General features: G+C 39.1%; 1 protein-coding gene across 1 annotated transcript in view; it reads right to left on the bottom strand.

Moving 5' to 3' along the window:
* Positions 1-13,308, bottom strand: part of LOC128299027 (uncharacterized) — a 69,675-nt gene that overhangs the window by 40,887 nt on the left and 15,480 nt on the right. The gene's annotated exons all lie outside the window — the stretch shown is intronic.

Below are 13,308 nucleotides of genomic sequence, written 5' to 3'. Positions count from 1 at the left end.
GGGAAAACACTGGAAAACACACCGAGGGAAAGAGGCCATGGCGGGCTGGCGGAGGAAGACGGGACGATTTATGATGCACGGAATGGTGAATTTATATTTGCAATTGGTTTTAATTGGATCGTTTGCAATGTTTTCCTCGTCTTGCTCTCGTTTGGCGCCGAAACATAGGCAATGGACAAAATGGACGAGTGAAAAATGACGGACGTTAATTTTTGGAATGTGAGAAATATGTCGCAAGGCTATGGTTTTATTACAGCCAGAATTTGACCGTATTTTTAAAATACTTTAATATTTTATTCTCTATGTCTGAACTATGCTAGTACAAAATCATATTATGTATTTAAAACACGCTCAATTTTCCAATTGAAAAACAATCCCAAATCTCACTTTAATTGTGAGTTCTCTAAAGCCATGAATTAATGCTTTAGAAACTATGATTTTTTTTGTAAAAATTGTTTTGAAACGGAAAATGGTTACGAATTTTCCATTTTCCACTTCCAAAGGATGAAACATTTCATGATAGTGAGCGCACCCTGGCGGTGCCTACTGAAACTAGACGAATGAAATATTTCATGTGCACAGTGAATCGGTACAGGACAAAACCCGAAATGGTGTAAAATATTCAGCGATTTAAATATAACTTTTTATATTTATTGTTAAATAGTGTAACGGGATGAAACAATATTAAATATATTTTTATATCCCAAAATGGTAATCCCAAATTATTAAATTCTAAATTTTAGTTAATGTTAAGCTTTCTTTACTGCGTTGAAAAACCGGTAAAAAACTAGTATAGCTCCCGGTGAAATTTCATTCACCCGCATTTTCACATTGCATACATGTAGGGGCACAATTTTTTCGTCGGCAACAGTGTGAATTCCACATGACTGTAATGGTCAAATTATTTTTTTCGAATTGCGAATAAAGTTGACCGTTGGTGGGTTTATTAATTTTGGATAATTGTTTTTTTCAGCACGCAAGTGTTTCATCGTTTAATGTTTTATTACATTCCAATAATTGTATAAGGGTCTAATAAATATTCAAACGGTACATATTTATTAATTCTGCGTACAAATAATAGGAAAATCACCACAAATGGTTACAACGTGCTTTTCAAAAAAGGAAAACAATTGTAGCATTTTATGATAACAATGGAATATAAATAAATCATAAAGGTAACTGTAACTATCTACGGGCAATTCATGATCAGTTCTCTATTTACTAATCTTTATCCTTTGGAACGGTTAAAAAAATCTAGTTTCTTTATTATGCACATTTTCTTTTCGCTTTCCTGTAATGCTCGGCCAATGTAATGCAGCTTAATAGGCACAATAAAGATAGTGTGTGCGATCATGTTTCCCAAGTCGTGTTAATTTTTCAACGGATTGTCCATCAACATTAATGTTGATCGGTGGGTAACCAAAATACACTGTACATTAACAACCTACAACATCATAAACGATTACAAACGGCAAACAGTTTCACATTCTCAGTACCGCAAGGAAGCTGTTTGAACCTGTTGATAATGAGAATGTGAGTGCGTGGCTTATTACTTTTAGTTTCACATAGGACTAGTACTTTTCGTCTGGTCCTGATGGGCTACCTATGTATGTGTTAAGCGTTGTGGCGTTAATCAAAACCTAGAAGAAGGGCAGTCGTAGTAATGTATTTAATTATAAAGGAATTACAAAGCAATGTGCGTCATCTACAATACTCGATTACATTGTCCACTCGAAGTAAGGTCCCTGCGTGCATAATAATGTTTCCCGCAACCACCACGGATTTATGCCCAAAAAATCAGTTTTGTCTAACCTTATGTACTCTGTTGCAATGTTGTTTTCCCATTTGGATGCTGATCGCTAAGTCGATGTTGTATACACCGACTTTAGGGCCGCATTCGATTGTGTCCTTTATTCCCTCTTTATTCTCTTTTATCCTTCTGGTGTTCCGCAAGGCAGTGTATGCTTCACCTTCCTCAATCATGTTTGCTGACGATCTCAAACTGTTTCTTCCTATCTTCTCGCAATATCAGGGATTGTTTATTACTTCAAGACCATTTTAACTCTTCTTCAACCTGGTGTGCTGCTAATGATCTTATTTTATATCTTACTAAATGTAATGTTATCTTATTTTGTCGCTTCCCGAACCGCACTGATTTTGTTTATTGTGTCACTGCGTTCCTCTTGATCAGGTGTCGTTTGTAAAAGATTTAGGTGTCTTGATCGCAGACTTAGCTTTTCAATGCTCCTCGAAAAAATCCTACCGTTCCCTTTCCTTATTCCGTCGTATTGCCTCGTATTGTATTATTTTTCAATCCTCTCTGTTTGAAGCATATTGGAGTCTATATATGTTTTAGTCTTTATATTAGCTATATTGCAGTCTTATTAGGCCAATTGTAGAGTTTTCTAGTGTTGTATGGTCGCCGTCTTCTCCTAATCATATCCTGAGACTTGAGCAAGTGCAAAAAGCATTTAGTCGTTTTACATTCCAAAAGATATAATCAGGCCAGGCCAGGCCTGGCCTTGAAACCCTTCAAAAGAGACGCTCTCTTGCTCAAGTCAATTTTATCACCTCGATCCTGCTTAGCGAAATTGATGTGTCTAGCCTCCTTTTGTCCCTTTCCTTGTATGTTCCATTAAGCATCTGCTGTGATTGATTCCTTTGTATTTTTGCAGATATTACTTTATCTGCACCAATCAAAATATCGTCTAACCGATTTATTCAAATATGTTTTACTGGTACGATTTCCCGACACAGTCGAACAACCGATGATGGACATACCTGCCATGGGCGGATATTGCGACCAACATTTTTTCACCGTATGCTCTGCACACAAACAGTTCCAACAAAGCTTCTGTTCTTCTTAGCTCCTGCCGCTTTTTAACATTTTATAATGTAAAAAACCTCATATTTGTTTACATGGCGAAAGGTACACGAGAGAGGACAATCCCACGAACATGCACGAGGCATGTTCTTGGATGAATCATGAGATGGATTATAGACGACACTAATACTTTCAGTGCTGGCCACCTTGAGGATGCTGTTAGCTGACTGCACCTTCAGCAATATTGCCCATTTTTTAACATTGGCACTTGCTCTTCGACGAACTTGACCAGCTCGTTATATTCATCTCGCTTTGCACCCACTGCTAGCCAACCAACAATAGGCAGTTTGTTTGTCTTCAAGAAATGTGCCAGTGCTCGATAGGTTTATCCAATTTACGCAATCTCTTCACATGTAGGTTAAAATCGTCTCGACGCGATTTAATAAAGACGCGCCATTTTAGTGGCGTCGGATTGGAACTACGCTAAAATGTTGTAGCCAATGCTGTGGCCGACAAATGATTTCTTGATCTTTATTATGGAACTTTATAAATCCTCGTAGCCGAAGGAGCAGACCTTTCCACGTTGGCTGTTGGTTCCAGACTCCGCTGCACGTGTGTGTATGTGCGTGTGTGTGTTGTATCCGTGAATACAATCCCTTGCATTGTTTTCAGTGCAACTGCTTGCGCAGTTGCGCTTGCAAGGACGGGGAACTGTATTCAAGGAATTGGAGTCGTTGTTGGGGATTGCGACTGTTCTCTATGTGCTACTGTCGACTATTGTTGTGTTTCTGTGGAGACGCTCTGATGTGTTTAGGAGTTGTGGCCGGTTCGCCACAGGAGCAATGAGTTCATTCATTGATGTATTGATTAACCGAAGGTCGCCTGTGTTTGGTGAACCTGCTAGCCATTTCCATGCTGCTCCCAAGGTGTCCCAACGTTTTATTTCTTATTTCACTCTAGTGACTTGTTTTCATAAAAATTGTACATTAATGTTTCGACTCGGCGAGTAGCTATCATGGTCAATGGTAATGTTTTATCCAAGCTTCTGGCGGTATTGTAGAATTTTTTTATGCTTTCTGCTATTACTGTCAGATTAATGGGATGAACTACTTTTATAACTCCAGTTACAATTTTACATTCTTTCCTTTTGATCAAAAGTAAGGGATCATTTCCTAAGTTACGTATACGTATATCCAGCTTGCTTGGGGTTGCATTTGCAGTTAAAAGCACGATTGTTGAAATTAGAACTATAATCATCTGTAATAATACACAGTAAAATGACTCTCTCGAAGTGACGTTTTTTGGCTATTTTTTTAAGCTTTTTATCTTGCTTTTGTTTTGTTTTATGTCTCTAATATTTTTTAATGTTTTATCAGTTATTTGATGTGCTGTAGTTTTATAAGCTCTCGGTTGGGTTTTGGATCTTATATTTGGTAGTACAATACGTCCTGATTATCATCAATCTTAGGCGGATTTGCCTTTGTTGAGTTAGATTTAATTACTCTATTAGGTGCCCTAAGGAAGTTGTTTTTGACCTCTAAAATCTTCCGCGCATTGCTTCTGATCTGTTCTCGGTTTAGTTCACTATTTTGGTTGAATACTATTTCATTAGGTGTAAATTTAGTTGCAGAATGTATCGTTTCGATGTACAGTGTTACAGCGATTTTTACTAGCTGTTTTGTTCCTGCACGTGGAAATTTGTGCTTAGTGTTATACAATTCTATAATTGTTGAATGTGTTCTTTCTATTTGACTGTTGGACTCCAATGAAGATGCGTACTCTAAAAAAGTACCTAACTAGCTTAGAAAATGTTTTAATTGAAGTGATCGGAAAGTTGTCTCATGGTCCATTATAATTTGACCTGGTGCATCTGTGGTTAAAATAAATGGTAAAGCAAAATCTAGATAGGCTAGTATTTGATCCCATGATATGATTTGCTTGTTTGTTGAGAACGCTTGCTCATATTCTTCGTTTGTTACGTCTACAGCTTGATTTTTCTTGAGATATTTTGTTATTGGTTTTACAATCTTAGAATAATCTTTAATAAATCGCCTATAATATCCTGAAATCTAAGAAATTGCTTTATTTGTTTAGTATTTTTAGCTAATTTTCAATCTAATATTTTTTGTAGTTTTTCCGAGTCTTGTTTCATTCCGTCTTGTGTGATGACATGTCCGAGAAATTCGGCTACCCTTTTCATAAACTCACATTTGTCTAACTGTATTTTAGGATTAAAATCGGCAAGCCTTTTGAGAATTTTTGACAAATTGTCCAAATGCAATTTCATGTCGTTACCTATCACAATGATGTCATCTAGGTAAACAAAGGCGATGGTTCCAATGTAATCTCGTAGAATGTTATTCATTTCGCGCTGGAATGTAACTAATATTTCCTCGATCTGTGGGATCGGAAATTTTTCTCTAACCGTTTTCACATTCAATTTTCTATAATCTATTACTACCCTAATATTCCGTTTGTCTGACTCGTCACCTTTCTTGGGGACTACCTAAATCAGAAAAGAATATGGGCTAACTGAATGGCTTTAGATACCATTGTAGGAATTTTGTGTTAAATTTCTGGTGCGGCTGATAATTTTTCTCCTGCTTTCAAAATAACCATATGATTTTCCATAATTGTTGCGTTTTGGAATTATGAATCGAAGTAACCATTCGAAAATGTAACATTGTAAACTGTAGTAAAATAGTTTAAGGAAGCTATGATTTTTGTTTTTAAATGGCTATATAAGCGGGAGCAATTGTTCTGTAAAGCAGTTTGTGTAAATCGGTAGAGGTAGAAACAGCAAACAGTGAAGGTTTCATGTATCAGAGCTCTGGTTTTCGGCACCTTACCCCCTTCTGTCTGAATAGGCTCCTCAAGCATTGGATAAGGAGCAACTAGCGGGAAGGTCTGGTAAGCGGGACGAATCACCACCTCTGCTTCACCGAGAAAACTCCGTTACCGTCGCACTGAGTCTTCAGCAAAAGGATCGGTCCTTCACGTGGTCTGCCGAAGAAGCTCGGCGTGTAACAATAATTGTTTTGAAAAGATTGTCTTTCTCAAATTCTGACAAGTGATTCGTATGCGTTTATTCTGGTCATCCTTACATAATCTGTTTTCTGAGAATCTGAGGGAAATATTTTTTGAATGGCAATTTATGACCTCTTATTTTAATTCCTTCGGTATCGTAATTTATTTTTGATCGGTTCTTTGCCAATTCTTCCGATCTTATTAGGCCATCGAAAAAAATGTGAAACTTTAACACGTAATAAGTTTATGCTGGAAGATTGAACCCGATAAGGTTAGCTTTTCCCTTTTCTGTGTAAGTTCCAGAAACATTTCTAATGCTTCTGTTTCTCATAGGGATACAATTTTCTATAATACCTGCAGAAATTATGTTTTATTTGCCCCGGAATCGATTAGTACATTATTAGTCTTATTCGTTTTTGTATTTGTGTTACTTATGTAGGGCAAATAATCTAAGTTATTCTGTGTATCTCTTGTACCCAACGAAAATTTTAATCCACGTTTCCACGATTTCCTTATGATTTCCACGTTTAATCAGTGTGATGCACTTCGTTAAAGGGTGTCCCCGAAAGTATAAGCACGATTTCTAAATGACGTATCTAGTAAACGGAGGGCGTAAAACAGCTGATTCTTAATATGTTTGATTGTTTACATTCAGAGCTGCTAGCTAGTGCATTAACACTATTTTTTTCAATAGCGTCTGTTGAAATGCGAGGCATTTCCGTCGAAAAGCGCAAAAGCATTCTGCACAGATGGTGCTCGACACCTAACATTTCGCTAAGTCAATTAGCGAAATCGGAAGGTATGAGTATCGGATCCGTACAAACCGCCATCCAAAAGTTTCGGGAGGAGTCCAGCTTCGAGAATACGCCGAAAAGTGGCCGAAATCCTGGTACTGTCGATCAGCGGTTGGACCGGGATATAGCAAAAGCGTTCAAGCAAAGAAAGGAAAATTCCATTGGCGATGCGGCTCAAAAACTGGGTATATCTAAAAGTAACATCCAACGTGCTAAGGCAAGATTGAATTTAAAAACGTATAAAAAACAAAAGAAACCGAAACGGAGTACAAAACAGGCCACATGCGTTAAATATCGGGCTCGGAAGCTGTACGACAAACTGCTGTGTCGCCAATCCTCATGCATTGTGATGGACGATGAGTCGTGCGTAAATTTTGACTACAAAACTCTTCCGGGTAGTCAATATTACATCGTGCCTGAAAGCCAGAACGTCGAAGAAGCCGACAAATCTATTTTTCCCGAAAATTGCGGAAAATAGGCGATGGTGTGGCAAACCATTTGCGAATGCGGTATGATGTCCGAACTGTTTAGTGACAACGGAGACGATGAGGACCGATCCCGACATCCGGGAGTGTTTGAATCGACGTTTGCTGCTCATGATACGAAAACATACTGGTCCAGTGTTGTTTTGGCCAGATTTGGCCTCTGTCCACTATGCCAAAGACACGATCGCATAGTATGAAGAACATGAGGTAAGGTACGTGCCGAAGGAAATGAATCCCCCGAATTGCCCTGAAGCCAGACCGATTGAGTTGAGTTTTTTATCTAACTTTTAAATCGTGCTTACACTTTCTGGGACACCCTTTGTTGACAAACATCAACGTCGATGACAGCCGGTTTGACAGAAAGCGCGGGCGTGAGTGAATCTAGCCCTGAGTGGAGAAAGTCCGGCGCGCTCACTCACACACGAAGGAAAAGGGATGACCTGTTGGCAAAGGCGATGACCGGAGGACACGCGTGCAATCAGGCGAACTGGGCCCCAGTAACAAGCCAACCGCGCTAAAGAACACGCTTGATTTTTTAATTCGTCCCCGTGAGCCTACTATTAAGGTATTAAATAAACGTATTAAGAAAAGTGAATTTTCTCGTGTCGCGTGTTTGTTGCCCTGTTGCGTTCGCAACACCCTTCTTTATTATGAAGCTGCTTTCTATTTAATGTTAATTTACTTCATGTAGATTCCACTACCATTGGTTGTGGAAACGATTGTTTGTTTTCATTTTTATCGTTAGAACGATAATTCCAAAGATATTTATCTTTCGGTTTTGTTTCTTATTTTTTCGAAAACTGGAAGCGTATGAAGGCGTATGCTGCCTCCAAATCCCCTGGACAAGCGGCATGCGCATACCCAAAGTATGGCTTTTCAAGCCGGATAAAAAGGCAGCTAGCCCATCTTCGTCACTAAATTTGTTTATCGCATACCAATTATTGCGAACCTTTTCTTTCTGCTTCGCCTGGAATTTAATATTTTGGAGTATTTCGTTAATGTTACTGTAATATTTATGAATGGACATGTTCTCAGTCATCTTTGTTTGCCAGAGTCGACTTTTGTAATAAGTCATTTCTTGACGATCTCCTAAGGCGTTTGTTAATATTACTTAGATTTCGTCAAAATTTTGGGGGTTTCCTGCTAAGCATATTATATCCTTAGCTTTTCCCTCTATTTTATTAACAACTGCTGTTAGAAAAATATTAAATTGCGATTCTGGTACTAAATCCCTAAAAATGTGTGGCGTATTTTTGGCTATGCTCGGCCACGCTGACAATTGTTTCTTGTTTCCGTCATAATTCGGAATCGACTTTATGGGATCAGGAATTCTGAAAAACGCTTCCGCACTTGCTATTGCAGGTGCAGGCAATTAGTGACCCGTAATGCGAGTGTCACGTTGCACTAGTGTGTTCAATGTTTCTTGGTGCTTATCCTGTTGAACTTGCATAGCTTCCAGCATGCTTGCCATGGCGTTCATTTGGGCTGTGAAGTGTTCCATCTTGTTAGTTTCTTGTTCTTGCAAGACAATACCTTCTAATGTTACACACTGGTTGGTTGGAATGTGGGACAAATATGCACTTTCTTCACTAGATATCTCGCAATCATCTGCTATCTGTGTGTGTATTGAATTTGTTCCTATTAAAAAGTATATAGTTTATTATTAAGAACGACAACCTGTTTAGAGTTTTTAGACATTAAAAAAAATCATTCCCATTTTAAACGTATTGGCTACAAGTTTATGTTATTACCGGAACGCAAAAACCGGAGACAAAACTCCACTGTTTGACTTTTCTACCTACCAACCAAATGGTGTTGATTCGTTGGATAAAAAAGAATGGTGTTGCTTCATTTCCCTATTGAAGCGTTTAGCGACATGATCGCACACACTATCTTCATTGTGCCTATTAAGCTGCATTACATTGGCCGAGCATTACAGGAAAGCGAAAAGAAAATGTGCATAATAAAGAAACTAGATTTTTTTAACCGTTCCAAAGGATAAAGATTAGTAAATAGAGAACTGATCATGAATTGCCCGTAGATAGTTACAGTTACCTTTATGATTTATTTATATTCCATTGTTATCATAAAATGCTACAATTGTTTTCCTTTTTTGAAAAGCACGTTGTAACCATTTGTGGTGATTTTCCTATTATTTGTACGCAGAATTAATAAATATGTACCGTTTGAATATTTATTAGACCCTTATACAATTATTGGAATGTAATAAAACATTAAACGATGAAACACTTGCGTGCTGAAAAAAACAATTATCCAAAATTAATAAACCCACCAACGGTCAACTTTATTCGCAATTCGAAAAAAATAATTTGACCATTACAGTCATGTGGAATTCACACTGTTGCCGACGAAAAAATTGTGCCCCTACATGTATGCAATGTGAAAATGCGGGTGAATGAAATTTCACCGGGAGCTATACTAGTTTTTTACCGAAATAACAAAATCCAAAGGAATTTAAGCAACATAAAACACATTTTAAAAACCTTTTCATTACTTAGCCGTAGCGTGTGATAGCTTTTGTAGAAAGTTTTTCATAGTTTTACCTGGATTTCCTACAACAAAACCTTACGACGGACGTGCGGCACCCATTATCGTGCATTAAACAAACCCCCTTTCCACCGTGGGCAACCGGCATGGAGCAGCGTGTCGTGAAAAATACCTTCCGATGGCATTTTAAAAAGAGGCAATCGCTCCAAAACCCGGCCTAACTTGTCGGTGCAAGTGCTTAATGAAATACTTCTCGAGCAAGTTGTCTCCGCCAGTGTGGGACAACTATGCATCTCGAAGACCGTCCCGGCCTTCTTCGGTGAATGGGTGTGTGGCAGGCGCAAGGGAATAACAGAGAAAAGCTTCGCCCAAAATCGTTTCGCTTTCCCTCCCTCCCCCCACAGTGTACAGGAGGAAACACCCGCATGTCGTTTCTGTTGCCAAATGCACTCTCCTGCACCAGGAAGTTGAGAAACTTTCGGCTCGATGCATGGCCCCGCTTGCGTGCAGGGAAGAACCATAATAGGATTGTGCGCAACGTGCGGTGTTGTGCGGGGAACGGTTTACGGAGTTACGGTAAAGTTTGATCAAAGTTGCGACTCGTCGGAAAGATGCCGTTGTTCCGACTACATTTTTTTCCCCGGCCCTCTTTTCATCCGGCTCAAAAGAATGTACCCTTCCTTCAAACCGTTCGGCATAATGGAGGCGAAAGGAAAAGAAAGGAAATGTTGTCAATTCGCCTTTTTTTGGCCGGAAATTTCATTCGTGAACGTTAAAGTATTTCAATGGCGAGCCTGTGTCCTGGAGCGCTGAATAGTGTGTGTGTTGTGAAGGAGGAAACCCGATTACAATGCTCTTCCCGTGTGCAGTGATAAGTGCGGCTTACACTGTACGTGAAAAGAAGTTGTCATGGCGAAGTGAATGTTTGGGAGCAAATAAATCAACCCATTAAAATGACTTCCCAACACAAGAGAGGAGTACCAAAAAAAAAGGATCTATGGCTAATCTTCGAAGCCATATGACGTAACGACTGCATCCAAGCGATGCTATCCAAAATAAGCTGTTTACATTTACAGAAGCTTCCACAGCAGTATTCATTCTCACAAAAAAAGGGTATGGAGAAGAAAAATATCTACTTCATTCAAGATTTCTTCATTTTGTCTTTAACACCATACAAATAGACCCCATGCACATGGAAATGTGGCCTGCACATTGCACACATACAAAAAGTTAGGCGAAGCGAATTTTCCTGCTCGAAAACAACTTAAGCCATACACGGGAACCGTAGCGTAGCAATAAACTTTTTCTTCCCATCCAGTTCCGCGCGCCACGGTACCGGTTTTAATCTATTCAAAGTGAGCAGAGAGACAATTTTTTGTAGCTCGCTTTCGAATGGAAATGCTGGACCACTATCACACGCCAGTGGCAACATACCGGAGTGGATTATAAGAAAACCAATTACCGCCAAAGGACGTTTTTTTCTCTCTCTCCTCCGTGTAGTTTCTTGCGATATGTTGTGCCGATTGGAGCCCCATTTAGCTGTTCTGTTTCTGCTGCACTTACCACACCACGAAACCGTGCAAACGAGTAATTTGTGATGGGTTTTAAAACTGAAGGTAATATTGCTGGGTGGGGCGAAGAAAATACGCAAAAGAAAACCAGCGCTAGGAAAGAGGATTTTCCAAACCAAGAGGACAGCATCTTCCCGCATTATTAGCTTGCCGAGAAGAATGAATCCGTGAATCGTAGTAGTTAGTTACAGGGACACACCACGGTACAAGCATTGCGCAGTACCGAAGGAAAAACTTTATCTCACATCGTTACTTAAAGAACAGCTAGAACCATACGCAGGGCCAGGTCACTTCCGGGTGCTGCACCACAAAAGCTATCAAGATGCGATCAGTAGCAGCCCGTACCGGGGCTAACCGGAATCTTATTACGATACGAGATAATTAGATTAGGATACCTCTCTAAGTAGCACCATTCTGCTGGCTGGTGGCCTGCTGTGGCTGTGACGTTGCGACACTGCTCCGGGGGAATTGTAGCATAATGCTATTTTAGAGCAGCTTCCGTGTTTAGGATCTTTTAAAGAGCGATATAGATTTATTCCGATGCTAATCTGTAGGTGTATCTGCCATCGGTGTCTTCTGAATGTTTCAGAAATAAGACACTTTAATAGGGTTTTAGAATGTTGACAAATGATCACATGCTTGTAACAGTGAGCTGAGCTTTTCAGTCACGTCAGGAAAACCTCAAAAGAAAAGATAAGCTAATTTAAAACGTTAATTAATAATGATAACATTTTGGTATTGTGTAACGTGGGAAATAAGATTGCTTTGAATTTCATCCTTGATAGCATTTGACAGAACATCAGAAAATCTTTTAGAGGACGCTTTAAAAGGCCAAGAGTGAACAAGGATGTTGAGATACTAAGATCAAGAAGAAAATATTGCTAGCATTATAGAAATAATCATTTTAGTAGGCTTGTAACATCAGTAATATGCTTAAGGTTGAGAGTCTAAGTGACACATCTTCATCTTGGTTCTATTCCCCAGTCTATGCACTCTCTCAATTACCTTAATGGACGATCTGAAAGGATTTTACATTCAGTGACATTCGCATGACGTCATCCTTGCATTCTTTTCGACCGAGTTACCAATACAGGAGTCCTTTGAATCCAACTCTATCCATCTCGTCCTCTATCCATCAAAAATGGCTTTACGGACAAGGTCGTCCGGTATCATTTTAACGACATGATCAGCTCATTAGAGGCTGGCGATTCTAATCCATGGCACGAAACTGAATTCATCGTTACCTTCAGGATATCTTTGTCCAAAACGAAGTTACGAGGATATTACCTACAGTTTGAAACAGAGGTAATGTCGCAGAGCAGTGTTGGACTCTTATAGAAGTCTTTATTTTTATCAGAGGAGCTGCAGTGATGAGACTCAATAGCTCTCAAATGTTCAAGAGATTGTTGAACACATCTTCTTAACACATAATTTTACGGCCATTTTTGGACAATGAGTAACATCAGTATGATTCCTTCGATAAGCTTTTAAAAAATAGTTCATTAATTTAATATGTAAAATATTTACGACGATTTTTAAAACGTAAACGTTCGTTTGAATTGTCGCATAGAATTCCGAGATAAAATTTAAGATAGATACTGTGAATAGTTTCATAAAAGCGACACTTAAAACATTAGAGGAATTTTAAGAAAATATCTATAGGCTCTACAAATACTGCAGCTAACTTGTATCATTATACTACATATTACAAAGTTAAAGTGCGTTACGTCTCTAAACTTGCGTAGAGTATGATCATGTGCGTGTTATCCTAGGTGTTTGTGTGTGGCGACTTCTAGGTGTGTGTTGCGTGTACTTTCAAACCAGTCTAGTAGTTGAATAGAAAACCAACATAAGTGACATTACTCCTTGCAGGTGTTTACGTGTATAAGTGTGTGTGAGTGTGTGTACACTGTGCAGTTCGTGTGATATGGGCCGTGTGTTCCGTGAGCGTGTGTGTTGTGTGGAATTCGCCGAAATAATCGCAATGCTAATGAACGACCAGGATTGAATTTGAATCCTTCTCCCCGCCCAGCGTGTTGGTACGACGTTCACTCGCAGCCCGAGGACACGGCTGGGTGGAGTGCGAAACGGGCCAGTGA

Source organism: Anopheles moucheti, chromosome 2 (genome assembly GCF_943734755.1).
Source record: "Anopheles moucheti chromosome 2, idAnoMoucSN_F20_07, whole genome shotgun sequence".
NCBI lineage: Eukaryota > Metazoa > Arthropoda > Insecta > Diptera > Culicidae > Anopheles > Anopheles moucheti.
Note: the sequence above shows the minus strand (reverse complement) of the source record. Positions and strands in the feature narration are given on the sequence as shown.